Here is a 21,129-nt window from a genome sequence, read left to right on the forward strand (position 1 = left end):
AAAATGCACACACTTAGTTACATTACGAAGGGGCAAAAAAGGATAATAGGCATCAAACTTTTGAAGTGTTTATGTAACATACATATTCAGACACGCTGTAGTTAGGCTCATAGGCCACTCAACGATGTAATGCATTTACCTCCCCTCGAAGATAATTTAATCTTCATTAGACATAAAATTTTAAACAGATGAACGCCCAGAATATGATATAAATATGTTTCTGTAAAAAAGTCCTTCAATGTTTGTGTAATAAAGGATCGTAGTTGAACTCATTTCCACCTTTTCTATTGCCTCTACAACTTTGACCAATATCATCCAATTACGTTAAAAAAACACATTCCCATTATCTAGAAAAATATCGGCCCGCATTTAAGCAGCTTTAATTGGCAATGCCTTTCTTAACTGCTTTAGATCACAAAGTCTCAACCCGCTGTAAGAATTTCCGGTCAAAATTACCCAAACCATTCCCACGTTTCATAAAAAATATCATCCCCAACCAATACGGACAATTTGGCAAAGGTTGCAGCTCTGTAGAGGGGACGTGTGGCAAACCATCAAAAAGCACTTTTAGACCCCAAACCATGATTTGGTCCCAAAACTACCCAAACATCCCAAATTTTTAGAAAACCATCGTCGTGAAAAAAGCAAAAAAACTTTCGCTTTTGAGGACTAGAAACTGGTGCTTCGAGTGATTATTATGGGTGTCAGAAGGATGGGCTTGAAACTCCGAAGTGGTCAGACCTCAGGGTAGTTTGGGTCAGCAGATGACCTAATAACACGCGTACAAACAAGTGCATGGGTGAGCACGGAGGAATATTTCCAACTTTCAAAACTAGTCTACGCTGTTTCACATTTTACAATAATCACTGTATCATGGCATTTCATGTTTATGGTCTTTAAGGTAGAAAAGTATTTTTCTGTTGGCCAAAAAAAATTCATTTACCTAAAAACATATTTAATCTTATATTTTATAAATATATATACACATACTAAAAATTCATTAATTATATTTTTTATATATCATTTATTATGTTGGCCAAAAAAAAATTATTAGCAAATTTATTACATCAAATGAAAATATAAATTAAAATCTATCTTTTATGTAATTATCATATTAACTTGTGTACTTTTTGATAATTTGCACATAAAAAAAGTACTTCTAATAATAACTATTCAAACACTTTCATTTTATCAAAACCACTTTTTTACTAGAACCTATTCTTCCAAAATTTATTCCCAAAATAACTATTCGAATCATGGTTTGGATTTATCCAAACACCTTTTTAATATTAGATCTTCTGCAATGAAGAAATTCATGCAGTTCCTTTTTTTTTTTTTGGGTTATGAGAATTTCATGCAAATACTTATTATCACACCAAAGAAAACACCTGTGGTTAACTTGCTTAAAAAATGGATAAGGAAAAGAAATTAGACCTGAGCATTAACGGATCAGATTAATTGCACTGCTGCATGTCCCATGGGAGCCAAGGGCAGGTTAAGCTCTGCCTCCAAATCAGATCCTTCATCAGCATGGAGGTAAAGGGACCTCCATCAGCTTCAGTTTCATTTCCCAACTGCTTCCATTGCGTCAAGTCCTGGTTGACAAAATCACATAAGCATAAAAAAGGATGATTCAGAATGGAAATATTGAATCCAAACTTTCCTTTAGCCTTGCTCTGAATGAAAATAAAATTTCTCAAGAAGCAACAGTTTTGAACAAAGTTTCCTAAAAGAATCATCTAATTCATTTGGTCGTTGGGGGGGGGGATTATAGAAATTTTCTCCAGAAAAATTTCCCTTCTGTTTGGATTATATGCAAAAAAACAAAAAAAAACCAAAAAAAAAAAAAAAAGAGTTTCCTAGCCGAAGTTCCATCCAACCTTTATATCACTTCTCTAAGAATACTCACGTCCCTAATCAACCCCCTCATGATTTCTTTTAACTCTTGCACCTCTAGGTCAGCATAACGTAGTCTCCTCCATTACATTCTTCTCAAAATTTCCTAGGATCACACCGCTCTGTTACCAAAATGATAGAACCCAAGACAAAACAATAGGGAACTTTCCTTAAAGTCAAATCGCTTACTACCAGAAAGTAACTTTCCTTTTCCTTGCATATATCTAAGTTTCCTCTCATAGGTCTAAGCAACAAAAGTGACCCTATCAGAGTATCAAATTGCCCCCATGCTGAACTTACCACCAATCATCAATGTCATCAAGTACGTTATAGCTTCTACCCCAGAATTGCTGAATTTCATTGCTTGCATCATCATAGCCATCAACCCATCCCGTATGTTTTACAAGTAGCACAGGTAAAACAATCAAGGCAATTACTCTCAAGGTCACAATGGAAGAACCGTAAGAAAAGGTCAAAGAGTGCATACATCAATGTCTTGTATCTTCGGGGTCTTCATCATTCCCTTCAAATCCTTGTTGGCAAGCTTCAAAGCTCAAATCTGAAAAGAGAAATAGTCCAAAATAAGAGAAAATAGTATTATATGCATGCATGACAAAATATGCTTCAATGGAACTGGGTTTCTCAAGACCTTAAAACATCTTTAGAATTGGCACAAGAGAAATTCAAGGTATCTATTAATCACATTTCTGTGAAAAGACCCCTTCCTCATGACATACAGCTCACCTCCCGCCTCTCCTGAGGTAGGCAGCCAACACCAAACAAGGTACTTATAAAGCTCCACCTCGAACCATGCCCCTTGAAGCGCTTCAAAGAGAAACAAATGTTACAAAGTGAACATGATTACCTGGTCAACTTAATATAGCATATGATTGCCATCTTCAAAATTTACAATAAAAACAACAAATAACACCTAAACATTTGTTATAGTCAAGATAAAACCACAGCATAAGCCATTAAAAAAAAAAACATAAAATTTGAAAACTTTTCCCTTTTAATAGCCTGAGTCCCTGCTATACCCAGCTTTGACAGAGAATTTGGATGGGGTATGAAACTATGCCATCACCCATGAATGATTTAATTTGTCCAGCAGATTTCTCTCCCTCCCTCCAAACTTAATTTAACAAAAAAAAAAGTCTTCAACACTCTCTGATGTTATGTTTTTTCTATATTTTAGACGTAAATATCCATCTAAACTTTACAGCAGTAATGCAGTGAAACATATAAATACAGGGAAAAGTTGAATATTAATTACAATAAAAGATTTAAACTCTGAACATACAGTTTGTTGAGCATCTTTAACTCCCTCAGCAGCAAAGGTGACTTGATCAAGATTGAATGTCCGACTATACAGCATGTCACGCTGCCCTTCATAACTGTTAAGAAGGATAATAACCACATAAACACAATCAATCCACATTGCTATGAAGGATAATAACCATATAAACACAATCATCTATAACCCCCTCAGCAGCAAAGGTGACTTGATCAAGATAGAATATTCGAGTACTCATCATAATTATAGTACTGGGATATTGTACATATGTAATATTACATATGTTTATATTTGTGGCTACTCCACTCCAAAAGACTCGCACATCATAATTCAGAGCTGACAATAACATTCTAAGGTGAAACATCAACTTAAAAAAAATCACATTCTGCATGCAGATACAGTGATTTAGAAACATATTCCATGCTTCAAAAGGAGACACAACATGTTATTGTCTATCAAAACTGAATTAAACTACACAGTCAATCCATATGCAAACTAATTAGTAGTATTGATTGACAGTTTTATGAGAAATACATGTGCTATTATAATTGAATAAGGACTATGATGAAACTTAATACTTGCTCCGGTCTTTATTATAAGTTTCAAATTTCTAATTCACGAATAACAAACAATTAGTTAGAATTAGTTAAAAACAACAACTAGGTTAGAAATATACTTTTGTTTCCAAATATGCCCTTATAATAAATGAGAAAAAAGATGAAAGAGAATGTGCTGGGAAATGTGATAAGAGAAAACTAATCAAGGGCAACATTGAAAAACAACGCATTAAATGTTAAAACAAACCCAAATTGAAGATTATAAAATGGATTAGACCCCTTCCTAAATTTGAAGCATATAAATAGAACCAGGAGTATTAAAATTTCGGCAATAAAAAAACATTTCAACTAAAATAGAGTTTGACACTGCTTTATTTTACCTTTTCTCAAGAAGTTAGTAAGGAATGTTAAGAAACCAAGAGAAGGCATCATTATCACAGTTCAAAAAACCAAATGAAATTGGTTGGTTGGACCGATGAACAGGCACACTGGCCATGTTTTTGATCTAGTTGACCCTGAGAATCAGCTGTACCACTCAAAAACCAATTGGTTTGGCATTGAACCAATAAAAATCTTTCTGACATTCTATAATAGTGTTTGTGATATTTAAGAGACTCTACGTCTCTACCCAACCACTTCCATATATATTTGTTATCATATATAAAATACTTCAATTAATTTTTGAATTTATAATTATTCATATATATTTCAAATATCATTTAAAATATATATATTAATTTCATTGTAATGTAATATATATTTATAATTATAATTTATAACTATTTTATATTTTTTTAATAAACGGTTTGATGATGGTCAGATTATTGATCTATGAAGTATTCTTTATCTTTGCTGAACGACAATTCCTATTTTCAAAGCAATAAGAAACCAATGTTGCCTACACTATGCATGAAGGACTGGAAATTCAAATAACATTGGAAAATACGAAAGTCATTGAAATGCACGGATGGAACAAAATACAGATCAAGAAGAAATGCAAGTTAAGAATGGGAACCCCAACCCATTTAGTTGTGTGCAACAACTACCCTGGGAATGTGCCCAAAAAACAACTCAATTTCAGTAACAAACAATAAAGGAAATAGGAAGAGGAAAAAATCTATATGGGAAAAGGGCATTGAATCTTTAGCCCAAAAAAATAAGGCAAAGATATAGTATAAAATGAAAAATGAAATTCTTCATAATAGTAACCTTGTCACCGTAAGGATCAAGATGCTACATTCTACATCAACCTCAATTAGTGGTTTGTATAGCTGCCAGACATTGATCAATCTCCTACATCCTCAAACCAAAACTATCCCTTTCCAATATAAGTAGACAAACTAAGGGCTCGTTTAGAATTACTTATAGGCAGTTTGTTTAATCGCGATTTATGGAATACGTGGAAAGCATGTAAGAAGAGTTTTGTTTCGACTCACATGCAACGTGCTCATAAACAATTAGGTAAGACAATCCAAACAAGCACTAAGACCTTACAATACTTCCCATCTTTATGATGATATAACAACAACTGACTCAGTAAACAAAGAGTGGGGAATTTACATTCGCTTTTGCTTAAGAGCTCTTACTGCTCTAGCTTTAACAACTTCCTGTGCAGGACCAGGTCTTGTTTTCTTGATCTGTTCTTTATATCGACTAAGTTCAGCATCTAGCTTCTTAATCTTCTCATCCAATATGTCACCTCTTTTAATAATCTGGAATCAAAAGCATGCTTCAGTCAATAGATAATTGAAATGGTCTAAAAATTGAAACATGGTTAGTACTCAAGCAATTGAACCAGTGGACTAAGTATAAGAATTTAACATGATTCTGGAGTGGATACATAGCCAAATCATGAGAAAAATGAACTGGGGGGTAGGGGGGCAGTTCATTTAAAAGAAAAAGAGAGCAACAAAAACAGACAATTCAAAACCAAGCACCATGTATGAAATAAATCCAAGACATAATTTTATTACATCAGTAGAATATAGATACTTGGCTGCCTCTTGGGACAAAAGTAAGATCATCATCTAACTTATCTACGAAGTTGACAAAAGTTAATCATAGACACAGGGAGTCAGATACAATAGTCATAATTTAAAAAAAAAAAAAACAACAAAAAAAGAGTTAGCTCAGGTATAAACTTTTCTTCAGTTGATCCTATCTATAGCTATGTTTAGAGCCATTGTATCAGCCAAGCGTTTATTAATATTGTTTAAAAAATTTTCCATCAATAATCGTACCAGGACAACTTCAAGCCTGGATGCAGAGTTCAAAATGTAGTTCAAACAAACCAAAAAATGGAGAATGATTGAACATGAACGTAGCCTTACTTCCCTAAGTCCCTCATATACCTGAGTAGTTAATTTACCTCATCAAAAGGGCCTACAAAACTTATAAAAACACAGAGGGAGTAGTAATAAATATTCCATCCATAGTATGATTGTACTATTATCCAAACATCCAGCATGCTAATTTGCCAAACATCTGGCTAATAATTTCCAAATGGAGAATTCTTGTCACAGCATGATCTTTCATTAGGCTAATATTAACTTGTAAATATAGGCATTATGTTCCAGTTATCACATCATCATCTCCTCCTCCTCCTTCTTTGACATGATCCCAAACATACAATTACCCGCAATACATAATTTAATTTCCGAAAGCAACCCAAAATTTGATAGATTGTTAAAGTAATAGAATTCTAGGGTCTCTAGAAAAGACTTGCGTCAATGATCGAAGTAGAAAATACAAGCTATAGTTTCATACATTATGCCCGAGGGAGAAAAAACACGCACACGCACACTCACACCCGCAGCTGATGTACATAATAAGCAATATGAATTGCAGAAATTAATGGCATAAATGCTTGATAGTAACAATTTCATGAACAAGAAGTTCGAACGAGCCCCATAAACTCAAATTATACCCAATTCGAATCATTCTTCCACACCGCTCTCGCAGATACCAAAAGAAGTAACAATGAGAGTGAGAGAAAGCACACAATATTCTACCAAACGTCAAGTACTAACCCCGTCGGCAACATCCTGAAGGGAAGAAGAAGAACAGGGCTCCTTGTCCTTCTTCGCACCGAAAACCCTCTTCATCTTTTTGTCTCCTTTTCCTTCAAAATGGAATTTGTGGTCGAGGAAAACTTTGCCAGGGTTTGGTTAAACGGAGGTAGACGAGGGTGTGGAGACGGGAGAGTGAAGAATATTAACGTTACCATGATCTTTTCAAAAAAGATGCCGTGCCCGAGAATTATACCGTTACTCTGATTGGTCTCTAATAGGTTATTGATAAAGCACAGTAACAACAAAAAGAAAAAGGGAATGTATGTTTTGTCTAGGCTGGAGAGAAATAAAACTCGGTTAGTGTTATAAAATGCATCCAAAATAAAACCACAAAAATAGAACAGAAAAAGATGAAGACAAGAGAATGAGAGAACTTTTGTATTTTTTCACTTGCTTCACTTACATCACAATACAATGGCATGTCTTATTTATAGGGATAGTCTTATATAAGTCACATTTATACTTAAATGATAGATAGCGGAGAATATGAGTAGGGGGAGTTATAAGATTAAAGGCATAGTGAAAAAGTAATAAAGCAGTGGAAGATTAATACCTAATAAAAGTAATAGGAGTTAATGAAGTTAAAGAAGAGATGGACATCCACGTGTTATAATATTCGTAACATTATATTGCCTATGGTTTGTGCATGTGCTGGGATAGAGGCTTTAGGGACGTTATTGTTCACCCCTTTAGGGACAGATTGAAGAAAATCGGTTATTAGTCTACAGGGCTTGGCAGGTTCACTTGATGTTTACTCCTAGGAATATATGACTCTTGCTGATTTTTTTAGCTAATTAAGTCTTCCCACACGATAGAAGGCTCGTTTTGTACATTTGAGCAACCTCCGCTTTTTACTACGGGGTGGATTTGATGATGGCGTTTAGGCGATTGTAATGTTTGCTCAATCCTAATGAAATACAGCTCTTATTCAAAAAATAAATAAATAAATAAATAAATAAATGAAACAAAAATAAAGATAAATGGATAGATATGTTCTCGTTTTAATTAAGTGGTTTCTTTACAAATGGTTAATAATATGCAATCATAAATTATAAATACTATAAAAAAATCAAAAACTTCGCAAGATAAGTAATAAATGCATAAAATAATTACTAAATTATAACGGACTATTATTTATACACTCCTCTTTGATGGCCAAAAAAAAAACTCCTCTCGGTCCAAAAAAAAAATTTACTCCTCTTGGTCCTTATAATTGACAATAGCCAAACAAGATGTACTTGACATATGGACAATTAATAAATAATTGTTCTAGTGTTTTTTCAATATCACAACCAAAGAGGCAAATACCAGTAGAGTTTAAGATGGTGAGATTTAAGTATACTAGAATGAAGAGTTTCGGGCATACCTGGAGAGTCTAAAAATCTCAAACAGCCACGCGGAGGCCCGGTTACGGTGTTGAACTCGAGTCTGTAGACTCACAATAAATGCACTCTCTTGAGGAGGAAGAACAGAGAAAATAGGAGGAAGGAGTTGTAAGAACCAAAACATAATAAAAACTGATGCCTTTGGTTGGTTTCTTAACTCCATTTTGAAACAGAAAAACTACCTCCACTTTAAACTGATTCCCACGGTTATTTAACCGTTCCTTTCCCTTTGTTTAAACCAAAAAGGAGTAAATTGCAGTTCCTAACTCAGATGTTCTATTATTTGCACCAGAACCCCAAAGTCAATAGATTTGGATCCAATCCACTAAGAGTGGACTAGCCCAATTTTTTAATCTCCCACTCACACTTGGTGGATTAGATGTCGTGGGGTAGTCTCTTTCTCTCACCTCAATTTCATACGTAGTGCTTTGCCGTGACCGTATGGGCATGACGTCTTTAGTAGGATGCCTGTACTAGAAATCTTGTTTATAGGACCAGCACAAGTCAACCACTGTTTCGTGTAGCTTGAATTTTAAAATTATGCCTCAGGTGTCCTAGATTTACCTGTATACACTTTTCATGGCAAATCTGATCCCTCTCGAGTCAATATTTGACTTAGATCAGCTTCCTCGTATGTCTAGTGTCCACACTTACGACAACGAAATGTCATAAGGGACATGTCTTAGACACTAGCATAGATGTGTATATTGCAATTAATCTTCCTTTTGCCCAAATATCACTTTGATATGAATCAGTCGCTTTCGTAGCATATTACCTTAGATTGCATCTATCATGACCGTAGGATATATGCTAAAGTAGCAGTCACTGAGGCATATCTTCATGATATTGTCAAAGTCAAAAGACATCAATGGGAGGATTGTTCCTTCCCTAGGACTCACACAACAATGAAACAGGGATCTTTCACTTGCTTCCCTTTTACAGTTCTCCCAACACATGCGGTATCAAACACACACTACAGTGTTACTTTTTTACTATAAGAGCATATGTCGTTTTGGACTTATCATTAACAACATAATGACTTAAGTCCAGACACACTCAGTATCTAAACTCAAATTCTTCAACTTTGCTCATATTTACAACATCAACGTTGAAGAGTTTGTCATCTGGCCACAAGTATTATGGAAGTAGGATTCCAAGCTTCGATTTGACTTTATTTATGTGGATCTTATCTTGACTTGCTATACTTTAGTCAAGACGACATATAATTTGTGTTTCTTCCCTATGATATCAGTACTCATTGCTGCTTTACTGGTGAACACAAATATCGTATCTTTGTTCACTCTACTTGAGCGTCAAAGATGGTTGCCTGTGTGAGAGAGCCAACTTTTTTAAGCTGTACGACATATTAGACATTGTATACTTTCAGACAGACACATAAAATGATGACAAAAAAATATATAATTTCATTAATTATAAAAATCATATTATATAAGGTCTGCATATTACACTTTATGCATGCCAAGGGCTTGAATATGTTCCTTAAAAGCTTCCTTGCTTATTGGCTTTGTCAGGGGATCTGCTGTTCTACATTTGGTTGAAATGTATTGTACACTAATAATCTTTTGTGCTATGTAATCTCTAACAAAATTATACCTGATGTCAATATGCTTGGTCTTGCTGTGATATTTGGGATCTTTGGTATAGGCTATGGCTGTAGTATTATCACAGTATACTAACACCAGATTGGTACTCTTGTTTCTAAATCCAAGGTGTTCTATGAACTTTTTCATCCATAAAGCCTCTTGCACTGTTGCGGTGCATGCAACAAACTTAGCTTCCATTAAATGTAAGGCAATATACGTTTGCTTCTTGCTGATCTAACATATAGCGCCATTGTTAAGCAAGAAGGTATAACTTGAAGTTGACCTTCGTTTTTCTTCATCTCTGCCTACATTAGCATTGGAGTACCCAACAAGGCATAGATCGCTTCCTTCGTAGCACAGTGCATAATTAGAAGTCCCTTTAAGTATCTCAAGATCCTCTTCACTACTTTCTAATACTTTTCACCGGGGTTAGACTGGAATCTGCTTACCAGTCCCATTGCATAACAGATATCTAGTCTTATACACATCATTGCGTACATCAGACTGCTAATAGCACTGGTATATAGAACTCTTTCCATCTTTTTTTTTTGTTAGACTCGGTTTTAGGACACATGTTAGGACTCGAGGTTACTCTAGTAGGAACCGAGGTACTCATAGGATTTTAGTCTTTCATGTTAAATCGCTCAAGAATCTTGTTGATGTAATTCTCTTGTGAAAGAGAGAGGATTTGTTTTGAACAATTTCTTTGGATCTTAACTCTAAGTATATACTCTGCTTCGCGCATATCTTTCATCTCAAAATTTGATGAAAGCTATTGTTACCACCGAATCGAGACTATTTATGGCCAGTAATATATTATTTACATATAAGGATAATATGACAAAATTACCCTCAAACCACTTAATGTAGACGCAGTGGTCTTCCTCTATCATTTGGAAGTCATATGAGGTTATTGCTTTATGAAACCTCAAATACCACTATCTAGATGATTGTTTCAATCCATAAATAGATCTTTTGAGTTTACAAACTTTATTCTCCTTTCCTTCTTCAATGAAACCTAATGGTTGTTCCATATAGATTTCTTCATCCAGATCACTATTCAGGAATGCGGTTTTTACATCCATCTGATGTAATTTCAAGTCTAAACTATTTACCATTACCAGAATAAGTCTAATAGAGTTAAAATGCACAACAGGTGAGAACATATCTTTATAATCTATGCCTTCCTGTTGTGTGTATCCCTTTGCCACTAATCGAGCCTTATATTTGTCAATTGATCCATCCACTTTTCTTTTAATTTTGAGAACCCACTTGTTCCCAATGGCTTTATGCCCTTTTAGAAGATCAAATAACACTCAAACTTGGTTCCTTTTCATTGAGTCCATTTCTTTTTCCATCGCTTTCTTCTATTCCTCCTTGGTAGGACTTGACAAGACTTCTCGTACGGAATGAGGCTTATCATCCTCTCTTAGAGTAACTAAGAAAGATTTGCCTTCTATTTGAAAACGTCTTTTGGGAACACTTTCCTTGTTACTCCTTCTGACGGGAGCTGTTTTCTTATGTGTCTTTCTTTGTTCAAGTCTCAATGTTGACCTTTCTTGGCTCCCACTCAGATTGATACACCTAGACGATTCTAGTTTGTCAATTTGTTTTGTACTGTCTTGCTCCTGTGTCTCATAAAGAGAAACAGTGCGGTCAACATCTCCTCTATTAGGAAATTCAGTCTCAATGAATGTTGCATATCTTGATTCTATTTTAGTTATCATTCCATCTTGATTTTCACCTATGAAAACATATTCCTTTGATTGTTTAGAGTACCTTATATAGATACATTTTTTTCCTCTAGGACCCAATTTCCCATTGTCATGGATATACGCCGCTGACCCCTAGGGTCTTAAGATGCTTAGATCTGGTTTGCATTTCGTCCATAACTCGTAGGGTGTGAAAGCAAGTGATTTTAAGGGCACATGGTTAAGTATGAAGGTCGTCATTAATAAAGCATCACCCCAATATGAAATTGGCAAGTTTGCTTGAGCCATCATAGACCAAATAATGTCTAGAAGAGTTATGTTTCTTCTTTCGGCAACTCCATTTTGTTGCAGAGTGTCAAGGATAGTCAGTTGTCTAATTATCCCTTTCTCTTCACAAAGCTTTTTGAATTGTTTAGATAAATATTCACGACCTCAATCAGTACATAATGCTTTAATTTTATTATCCATTTGATTCTCTACCTCATTTATGTATCGTCTAAAGCACTCAAGAGTTTCAGACTTATGTGAAATCAAATAGACATGACCATGTCATGAAAAATCATCAATGAAGGTAATATAATACCAAGCTCTATGTCTTGCCCTCACACTCATTGGACCGCATATGTCGGAATGGATTAATTGCAATGGATGTTCAGCTCTTGTTCCCTTACCGAAAAGTTTTCTTTTTGCCTTACCAGCTAGACAATTTTCATATAGGGACATTTCCATATTTAGAATGGCACCTAACAACCCTTCTTTGGCTAATTTAATCATTCTATTTTAATTAATATGTCCTACTCTAGTATGCGAGGTGTTTATGTCAACATTACTCGAAGAAATAGCAAAGCATTCATTACTATTAAAATTACCAACAATATCCAAAACAAAGGACTTCTTAAATAAGAAAGCTGAGCCATAAAGGACTGAGTTGCTTAAAATGTCTACAACTATACCATGAAAGTTTATGTCAAACCCAAACTCTAAAAGACATAAAACAAAAACCAAGTTCCACCGGATGTCGGGAGTGTAAAGCACATCATGGAGTATTAAGGTCTTCCAACCACATAAAGTAAATTTACAAGTGCCAAAACCTTTAACCTCGATCCTCGTGTTGTTCCCAACGTAAAGCCACTTACTTTAATACGGCAACTGACGGTACTCGATGAAGGATCTTCGATCCCTGGTTATGCGGTTTGTGGAGCTTGAGTCTATAATCCAATAAGAAAAAATAGGTTCTGCTAGAAAAGCAATACTAGAAACATATGAAACATGTAAATTCACACAATTCACTAATACCTTTTCGCTCTTAACCTGTTTTGAACAATCACGTGCAAAATGGCCTATTCTTTGGCAGGCAAAGCATTTGACCTTCTTCAGGTCTAGCCTCTTCTTCCTGTCTTTCTTTCCCTTCTTCTTGAATTGCTTCTTTCCCTTTTTGGGTTGAGGACCATCCTTCTTTTCTTTTTTTTGGAACTTCTTGCCCTTCTTGGAATTGGGCTTAGATTAGGAAGTGTCAGCATCCTCAGTGTAATAAGCTTGTCTAGATGTCTTGTAAGCCTCTAAACATTTATCGTTCAACTCTAAGTGCTTAGCTACATCCTTAAAAGTAACGATGTTTTCATTATGGGTCAGATTAACCTTCATATGCTTCCAACTAGCAAGGAGCGATCTGATAATAGCTTGAACCTGCTGTTCATCAAACAGAATGTGTCCAGCTTCCTTAAGTTCCTTGTTCATGTTGGCCATGTCTCTCAGATATTGCTTTATAGGATTGTTTGACTTAAATTTGTAAGTATCGAACTTAATCGTTAACCTCCTAAGTTTAGTAGTAGAAGTACCACCAAACTTATCCTTCAATGCTATCCACATAGCTTGTACAGTTTTGTGCCTCTTAAATTCACACATTATGTCATTAGCTATTACACTCATAAGCGTGATTCCTGCTATGCTGTTTTTCTTCTTCCAAACTTGTTAAGCCTCTTAGTCTCTCCTATGTTGGGCCATATTCCCAACTTTAGGTTCGACCATAGCAGTCGTTAGAGGTTCAACAACATCTTGTTCCTTCAAGATGTATTAGACCTTTTGGCGCCATATGTCCCAGTTGTCCCTGGTAAGCTTTTTCCCTTTATTAAGCTCAACAATAATGTTCTTGGTTGCCATTTTCATTCGGTGACGAATTTAACCCACATTATTCTACATTCTCTCTAAAAGAAAGATGTACCATAGAACATTTCAGTTATATAGCACAACAAAGTATACAATGTCATGTACTCATATTATTCTTGATCAGAAAATTATGACACTGCAAGATCCATGATCAAGAGCATACGTTTGTACCTCCCATCACACAGATACAAGCACTAGTCACTATGTTCTATTAAGAATTCTATATAAGCACTTCAGAAAAATCGTGACTATTAGAAGTCTTATCTTCTAAAAGCTCCCACTTGTAAAAAAACATCATATATTATTCGCAAATAATCATTTAACAATAATTTAAATAATCTCATTAAATAAAATAAGACATCTAGTCTGTTTACAATGCATGAACTCAAAAGCATAACATAACAAACATTAATAAATCAAATACAAATATTACATCATTTGATATGAGCACAACAGTAATCAAGCATTGCTTTCCTCAACTTTCTAAGTTTGCGTGATTTGGTCATAAAGGAGGAAACTAATTCTACAGACCAAATCCAGTAAGATTTCCTTATGGGTTTGCCTTTAGGTTTGCCTCTAAGCCTTGTTGCTTTCATATATTCCATTGACTTTAAGGTAGAATTCGTTATTTTTCTTATTGGTCATGTATTGGATGTAACCGGTGAGCACGCCATTGATGCCTTTTATGTTTGTCAGTTTGACCGCATCTCTTTCAGCTATACTCATAGCTAAAGCAAGGGTACATAGTTGATTCACCTCTTCTCCTTTCTCAACTTCGGTTTTATCAGGAAGATCAAGTGAATCTTTAAAGACCAAATGAGGTTCGTCACGAAGGGGTTCAATGGGGAATAAAGTTTCCAACTCAGGTCCAGAATCTTCGTAGACCACTTGAGGTTCATCAGGTGTTGTTCTTCTATTAACTCCTCCAGGTCTTCTTCAGGATCCTCTTCAGGGTCCTTCTCAAGTTCATCGTCCAGGAATACAAGGTTTAATGAATCATATTTAGTAATTTTAGTGCTGCTTGAATCCCTTTAGCTGATTTTTGCCTAGGAATTTAACAATATAAATTATTAGAGGTATTCTAGAATTTTTAACCATATAAAAATACTTGAAATACACTGAAATACTCAAAAAAAATAGATTCAAAATTACCCCAAAAATAGGCAAATTATATACCATAACGAAGCTCATGAATTTAGAGATTTTTAGAGACAAACAGTACCTAAAACAGAGGTCCCACATGCCTACACGCGCCCTAGGAAGAATAAAAATTGAGAAAATAAAAAAATGTTGAATCACAGTCTCGCTATCGGCGCGTGACCTATACGCGCTACCCTATAGTCCTCTGCCAGCAACACGGGCCATGTCGGTGGCCTCCACGTGCCACCACCTCTCAAGCGGTGGTGTCCACATGTCGAAGGGGCATGCCACGTGGTGGCACGTGCTATGTGGTAGTTTTGCCACATATATCTTTTTTTTTTTAAATTCAGTTTGTTTTCTTTTTTAAGTTGGACACTTTTTTCTCTTCATAGGCTTAGTCCAAACTCTGGCCGAACTGAATCCTATCCCCTTTCCCTTTTTTTTTTTTTTAAGAAAAACTAAAAAAAAGTGTTTTTTGTGTTTTTTTGGGACTGGACCGGTTTTGGGCTCGGTCCAATTCTGACTGGCCCAAACTATCCTTTGCACCAGTCCTTTTTTGTTTTTTTTTAACGTTTTCTTTTTGGAAGGGCCAAAACGATGCCGTTTTGGCCCTTGAGGTTATCTTCAACTTCCAGCTGGGTCGTCTTGACCTAGCTTCTGCAAACGGGTCGAGTCCAACGGACCTGTCAGATTCAAAAACTTCTCTCTTCCATATCTCTTCTATCCGATGTCCAAATTTTACGTACTTTATATTGTTTTCTTTATTTTTTCGTCCTCTACACAATGGTATAGGTTTTGGAGCCTAAAAACTTAATTTTAAGCAGACCCAAAAATGAAAAAGGAAATGGCGGAAAAAAAAGATCTTAAAGATATTGAGTTCATGGAGGTAGAGAAATAATGTCACACCTTACTTATATAGTACCTTAGCATTCATTTAGAACCATTCCAGACCATGTTGGATGGTCTTACACTTAAAAATTTCAATTTGGACGTTAATTTTCGGAAAATTACTGTTCACTGTCCAATTTTCAGATTACAGGTCCAACTTTGAAAAATCATAACTAATTCTAGAAAAATCGTATGGAGGTGTTCCAAAATTCTACGGAAAGCTCTTTCAATGCTCTTTAAGGGAAAAATATTCAACTGAACTCATCCTCACTGAAAACATACAGTTTATTGGATTAAATTACTATTCATTTGGTAAAATCTGGACTTTCCAGATTCTGCGCCTTAACTTCGAAAATTCATATCTCATTGTATACACATCCAAATGATGTGATTTACCACTCATTTTAAAGCTTGGGATGTGTACTATGAGTTTGCCAAATCTCGTGACTTGAATCATTCATTTGATAGGTCAAATTGAAGCTCAAAACTAACTGTTTTAAGACCTACATTTTATCCCTTAACATCTCCTTACTTTAATTCTTTTTATTTCTTTGACATACATAACATGGGCTTAATCTTTCTCATTCATACCCATATACTTTCATTCATGCCATAAACATCCTAAGCACATACATTGAATTGATGGCATTCATAACATAATTTACAACATAATTATATTATAGGAGAATTATACATTGAATATTAATATCAAGCATTAGCATCAATAATTCTCCACTTCTTCTCCTTCCTTCTCATGCCATTAGTGCCCATCATTGATTGACCTAAATGGTTGGTTAGGGAGGGGGTGAGATTTGGGAGAATCTCAGTAGCAAACAATACTATATTAATCATGCTAAATGGATGCTCATACACTACACGCAACTTGTTTATTCTCTTGTTAATTAGTGACATACTAGCATGCTCAAAGCTAACTTCTTGATGCATGGCCATGGAGACATAATATACTCATCATGAATAGCAATTACAGCAGCTAAAACATGTCACAACAACATGCAAATAACATGTACACGGCAACACACAAGAATACCACATCAAGCAATGACAATAGGTAAGTTCACTACCTTGCACCTCAAGCTTTCCTTTCACTTTTCCTTTGACTCCCTTGACTTTCCAACCATGGTAGCTTTCACTCAACATCATCAAACATCCTCTTAGATGTTCCAAGATCCTAAACATAATCACATTGGTCACACAACCCATTAGGACCAAGAGATTACATAAAGTTCAAGACTAGCTTTCTTGAACCTCAACCCTTTCTCCTAGTCTTAGGGTTTTCTTTCTAACTTTTCTAACATAAATCTCATCATTTCCCATCCTTATGATCTATTTATTTTCAATTAGAACCATTTTAGATGGCTTTAGATTCAAGAATATCAAATCTGAAAATTTTGGTTCGCGGGTACTGTTCATGCAGAATCTCCAGAATTTTTGCTCAACTTTGAAAATTCATAATTAAATCTAGAAAAATCCAAATTGAGTGCTTCCAAGTCTCACTAAAAGAACCTTAAGATAAATTTAAAAGAAAAATGGTTTTAGGAACCAATTCTACGCTGAACAGCACCGGAATTATACGGAACTTGACACTCTTCTAAAAGTTTAACAATTTTTCCAGATTTCAATCTCTAACTTTGAAAAATCACCATAAATCGTACACATATCCAAATGAAGTGTTCTACCCATGGATTTAAAGATTACAGAGTATACTTTAAGTATGAAAAATTTGAGAATCATATACGTACAGTAACTAATTCGAAATAGGCATCAAATCAGCACGTAATTCTTCTAATTTCCACATAGATCCACTTGATATAACCTTTAATCCATGCGTTTTAGCTAGATCTAATATCAAAATCATCCTCCCCTAAGCTTATGTCAATTCAGCCATCACCTCCTCTTAGGGGATCTCACATTTTTTTAACCATAAAACCAAAGATTCAAAGCAATAAATAAGAGGAAACAACTTACTAACCTCAGATCTAAACTCAGTTGATCAAAGTAGGTGTCTTCCTCTTGATTTAAGCTTCAAGAATCAAAATTGCAAGAGTTTCCCCTTAGGTTCATCAGCTTGGCCAAAATGGGGGGAGGGAGAGTGCCTATTTATAGCCAAAAAGTTGGCTTGAATGGACCAAAATGCCCTTGGTAGCTAGAAGAAGAAGTAAGGGCAATTTTCAAAGTTCAAGTGGACTTTTACATCATCATTGCATCACCTTATTACATCATGCTTACCTAATTCTTCTAAAAGGTGCCAAGTGTCATAAAAGTGGTGGAGGAAAAGGGAGATCAAATCCTAGCCATTGGATCAAACTTATTTTATAAGCTTCCTTCGAATTTACTTGGCCCACATTTCTCCGGCTTTTTTTATGGCCTTCTGAAGTTCAGAAAATTCTTCTGTCTACTCCATAAATTCCCCTTCATTTTAGAGAATATCTATGAATTTTCTCAGGCCATAACACTTCCTTTAAGCCTTGTATAAAAATTGTTTACTAACATACCCTTTATCGGCAAAACTGGCTCTTTGATTTATTAAAGCCACTCCACTAGCCTTTTGGTTGCGGGACTAATTTTATGAATTAGTACAACCTTCCAACCATTTAATCTCATTTTTGTATACATTTTTGAGATCTCTTGCTATTTTAAATAATTACCTCAAATGGTATACTTTTTACTGGCCATAACCTCATAAATTCCATTTAAGCTGCCTCAGGGGTAATTTTTGTCATTTCTCTTAACAGAAGAGTCTTAGAATATTATTTTCCATTTTCTGGGATTTTTCTTAGAATTTTATGTACCCTCTTCCACTTTTACCCCTGTTGGTCATAACTTTCGGAATTTACAGTTTAGTCCCTGCTTGGACTTAACTTCATATAATCCTCTCTTTGAGGTTTCTAACTTAACCTTTGGCCTGTGTCTAGTCTCTTTTCTCTCTCTCTGGGCCTTCGAGACTTTACTGGGGCCTCTAACTTTATTACACTTTAGCCCTTTAAAACTTTTACTTTGCAGTTTAGTCCCTGAAACTACTTTGACTTCCTTTCTCATCTTTGGGACTTCTGCTAAAAAGGGGTCTGATAGCCTATCTAATTCAGGCTATTACTGGTACTTCTAGGCCCAAAACTTTAGATGTTACAAATAATCCAGTATATCTACTTACAAATATGAGTCAGAAAACAATCATACTGAAAGTAAATGAAAGGATTTGCATAGTACATTGAAGCAAATCACTGAATGAACAGTTACTCATGGAATTAAGCATGTTGGAGCAAAAGAAAAAAAAAACAACATAGATCACACAAAAAACACAGCTCTAATACCATTGAAGAGTTTCGGGCATACCTAGAGACTCTGACAATCTCAGATAGCCACGCAGAGGTTCAGTTATGGTATTGAACTCGGGTCTGTAGACTCACAGCAAATGCACTCTTGAGGAGGAAGAACAAAGAAAATAGGAGGAAGGAGTCTCAAGAACCAAAACACAATAAAAATTTATGCCTTTGGTTGGTTTCTTAACTCCATTTTGAAACCAAAAAACTACCTCCACTTTAAACTGATTCCCACAATTATTTAACCGTTCCCTCCCCTTTGTTTAAACAAAAAGGAGTAAATTGCAGTTCCGGACCCAAATGTTCTATTATTTGCACTGGAACCCCAAAGTTAATAGGTTTGGGTCCAATCCACCAAGGGTGGACTGGCCCATTTTCTTACATAGAAGATGACAAAACATGATCTAAGAGCTTCCAAACAAACCACAAGAATTTGTAGGATAAGGAAATAAACTACAAGAATTCTTAAAAAGGGTTAGCAGGCCTTGCATTGAGAGTTGATGATGACTCTTAAAGCCATCTCTAAATAAGTTAAAACCAGCTAAATTACCTTTCCAAGTCAAGAAATATCTTCTATCAAAGAAGGATAAAGGGGTGTTAGTAATCTTATGAGTAATTAAAGGGGAGTAAAGTGATTAAGGGACAAGTTCCATTGGAAAAGCATCCAATTGAAGGATTATGTAATATTAAGTTTGTGACATTATGCAAATTCAAAGGCCTACCACCAAAGATGGTGGTTTAGAAGAATCATAGAAACGAATCCACATTCCACTCCAAATTGCTGATAATTAAGTCTATACTATCCATTAGTCCCTTCAAACCTAGGACGAGTTGTATGGACACTTAATAATAAGAGCTCTAAATATGTTATTTATTTGATCTCGAGAGATTGAGCAATACGTGAAGGCTCCTTAAATTGAATGATTCTCCAAATTTGCTTGGCTAAGAGAATTTTTTGTTAATCAAACTAATTAGTCTAACTTGTAAGCCACATTTGACCATTGGGAGGAAAATAGTGATTTTCATGAGAAGAAGATGAATTTTCTTTTTTCTTTCTAATTTACCCCAAAAGAAGTATAAGCATTGTCCATCGATTTGGCCACAAATTTTCTGATAAATAGAGGTGAAATGCTGGGTTGCCAAAGAGGACAATTCTCGTTGATTATCAGTCAAAGTATCACCAACTCTTTCAGAGAAGTAATTGTGTTACAAGTCTTCAATTTGCTCAGTAAGGCATGAAAAAATTTTGTATTCCTTTATCCTTCAATTTGCCACTTGATTTTTATTCGTTGGGCCCAATAGGTAGCTTAGCAATCATTAAAAAAAAATAACAAAAAAACACTCAAGTTCATGTTTTACACTTCTGATTTCAATGTCAAGAGCATCATGAGAGAAAGAAATTGAGTCAAACTAGGTTAGAGAGATCATGCAGTTTCTTTTCTGTAAGGTTAATTATATGAGCAACATATGAGATTGACTCCAAGTGCTAAGGGAGGAGAGGGTCCCGTCCATTTTGCAATGAAGATTGTACCTGGGAGAACCCATGACTTCCTACTACGAACATTGATCAATAATCACTTGACATTCTTTGAAAAAATTCCAATAAGATTCATAGCTCCCTATTATGTCTTTCTTTTGAACTTGATTAGTGGAAAAAAGGATTGGTCTATTTTCAAAGGCTGCAATGGTAGGAGTATTGACTAAGAAGAAGGGGAAAGGCTAGAGTCAAGAGATGTTGCGGAGTGCCAAGTCTAATCTCTCCATAACTTTGTTTTCACCTTTCATATTTGTTAGTGCAAGACACGCAAAAATATAACACACTACCTTTGTGCACCAGTAGGGTTATTTTATTTAACTTTGAATTACTAAAAGCCAGGTTTCATCCTAAAAAAACAAATTTATTTATTAAAGAGTTCTTTTCCGAAACATAAAGTTCAATCCTGCTTAAGGAATAAGATTTTCTGAAAGGAAAAAAATTCAAACTTTTCGAATGAATTTTCAATGAAGCCTGTCCAGTAGTTCAAGTACTTAATTTAACCATTTTTTTCCTCCAAAATTGGTACAATTATCTGAAGACT

At 35.1% G+C, this 21,129-nt stretch overlaps 1 pseudogene; it reads right to left on the reverse strand.

Annotated features, from left to right (window-relative positions):
* Window positions 1-534: 534 nt before the first annotated feature.
* LOC114754787 (vacuolar protein sorting-associated protein 60.1-like) lies at window positions 535-19,251 on the reverse strand (annotated as a pseudogene).
* Between the last annotated feature and the right edge of the window lie 1,878 nt (window positions 19,252-21,129).

This window comes from Neltuma alba, unplaced genomic scaffold (genome assembly GCF_004799145.2).
Source record: "Neltuma alba isolate B1F8T4 unplaced genomic scaffold, ASM479914v2 tig00010189_pilon, whole genome shotgun sequence".
Lineage (NCBI taxonomy): Eukaryota > Viridiplantae > Streptophyta > Magnoliopsida > Fabales > Fabaceae > Neltuma > Neltuma alba.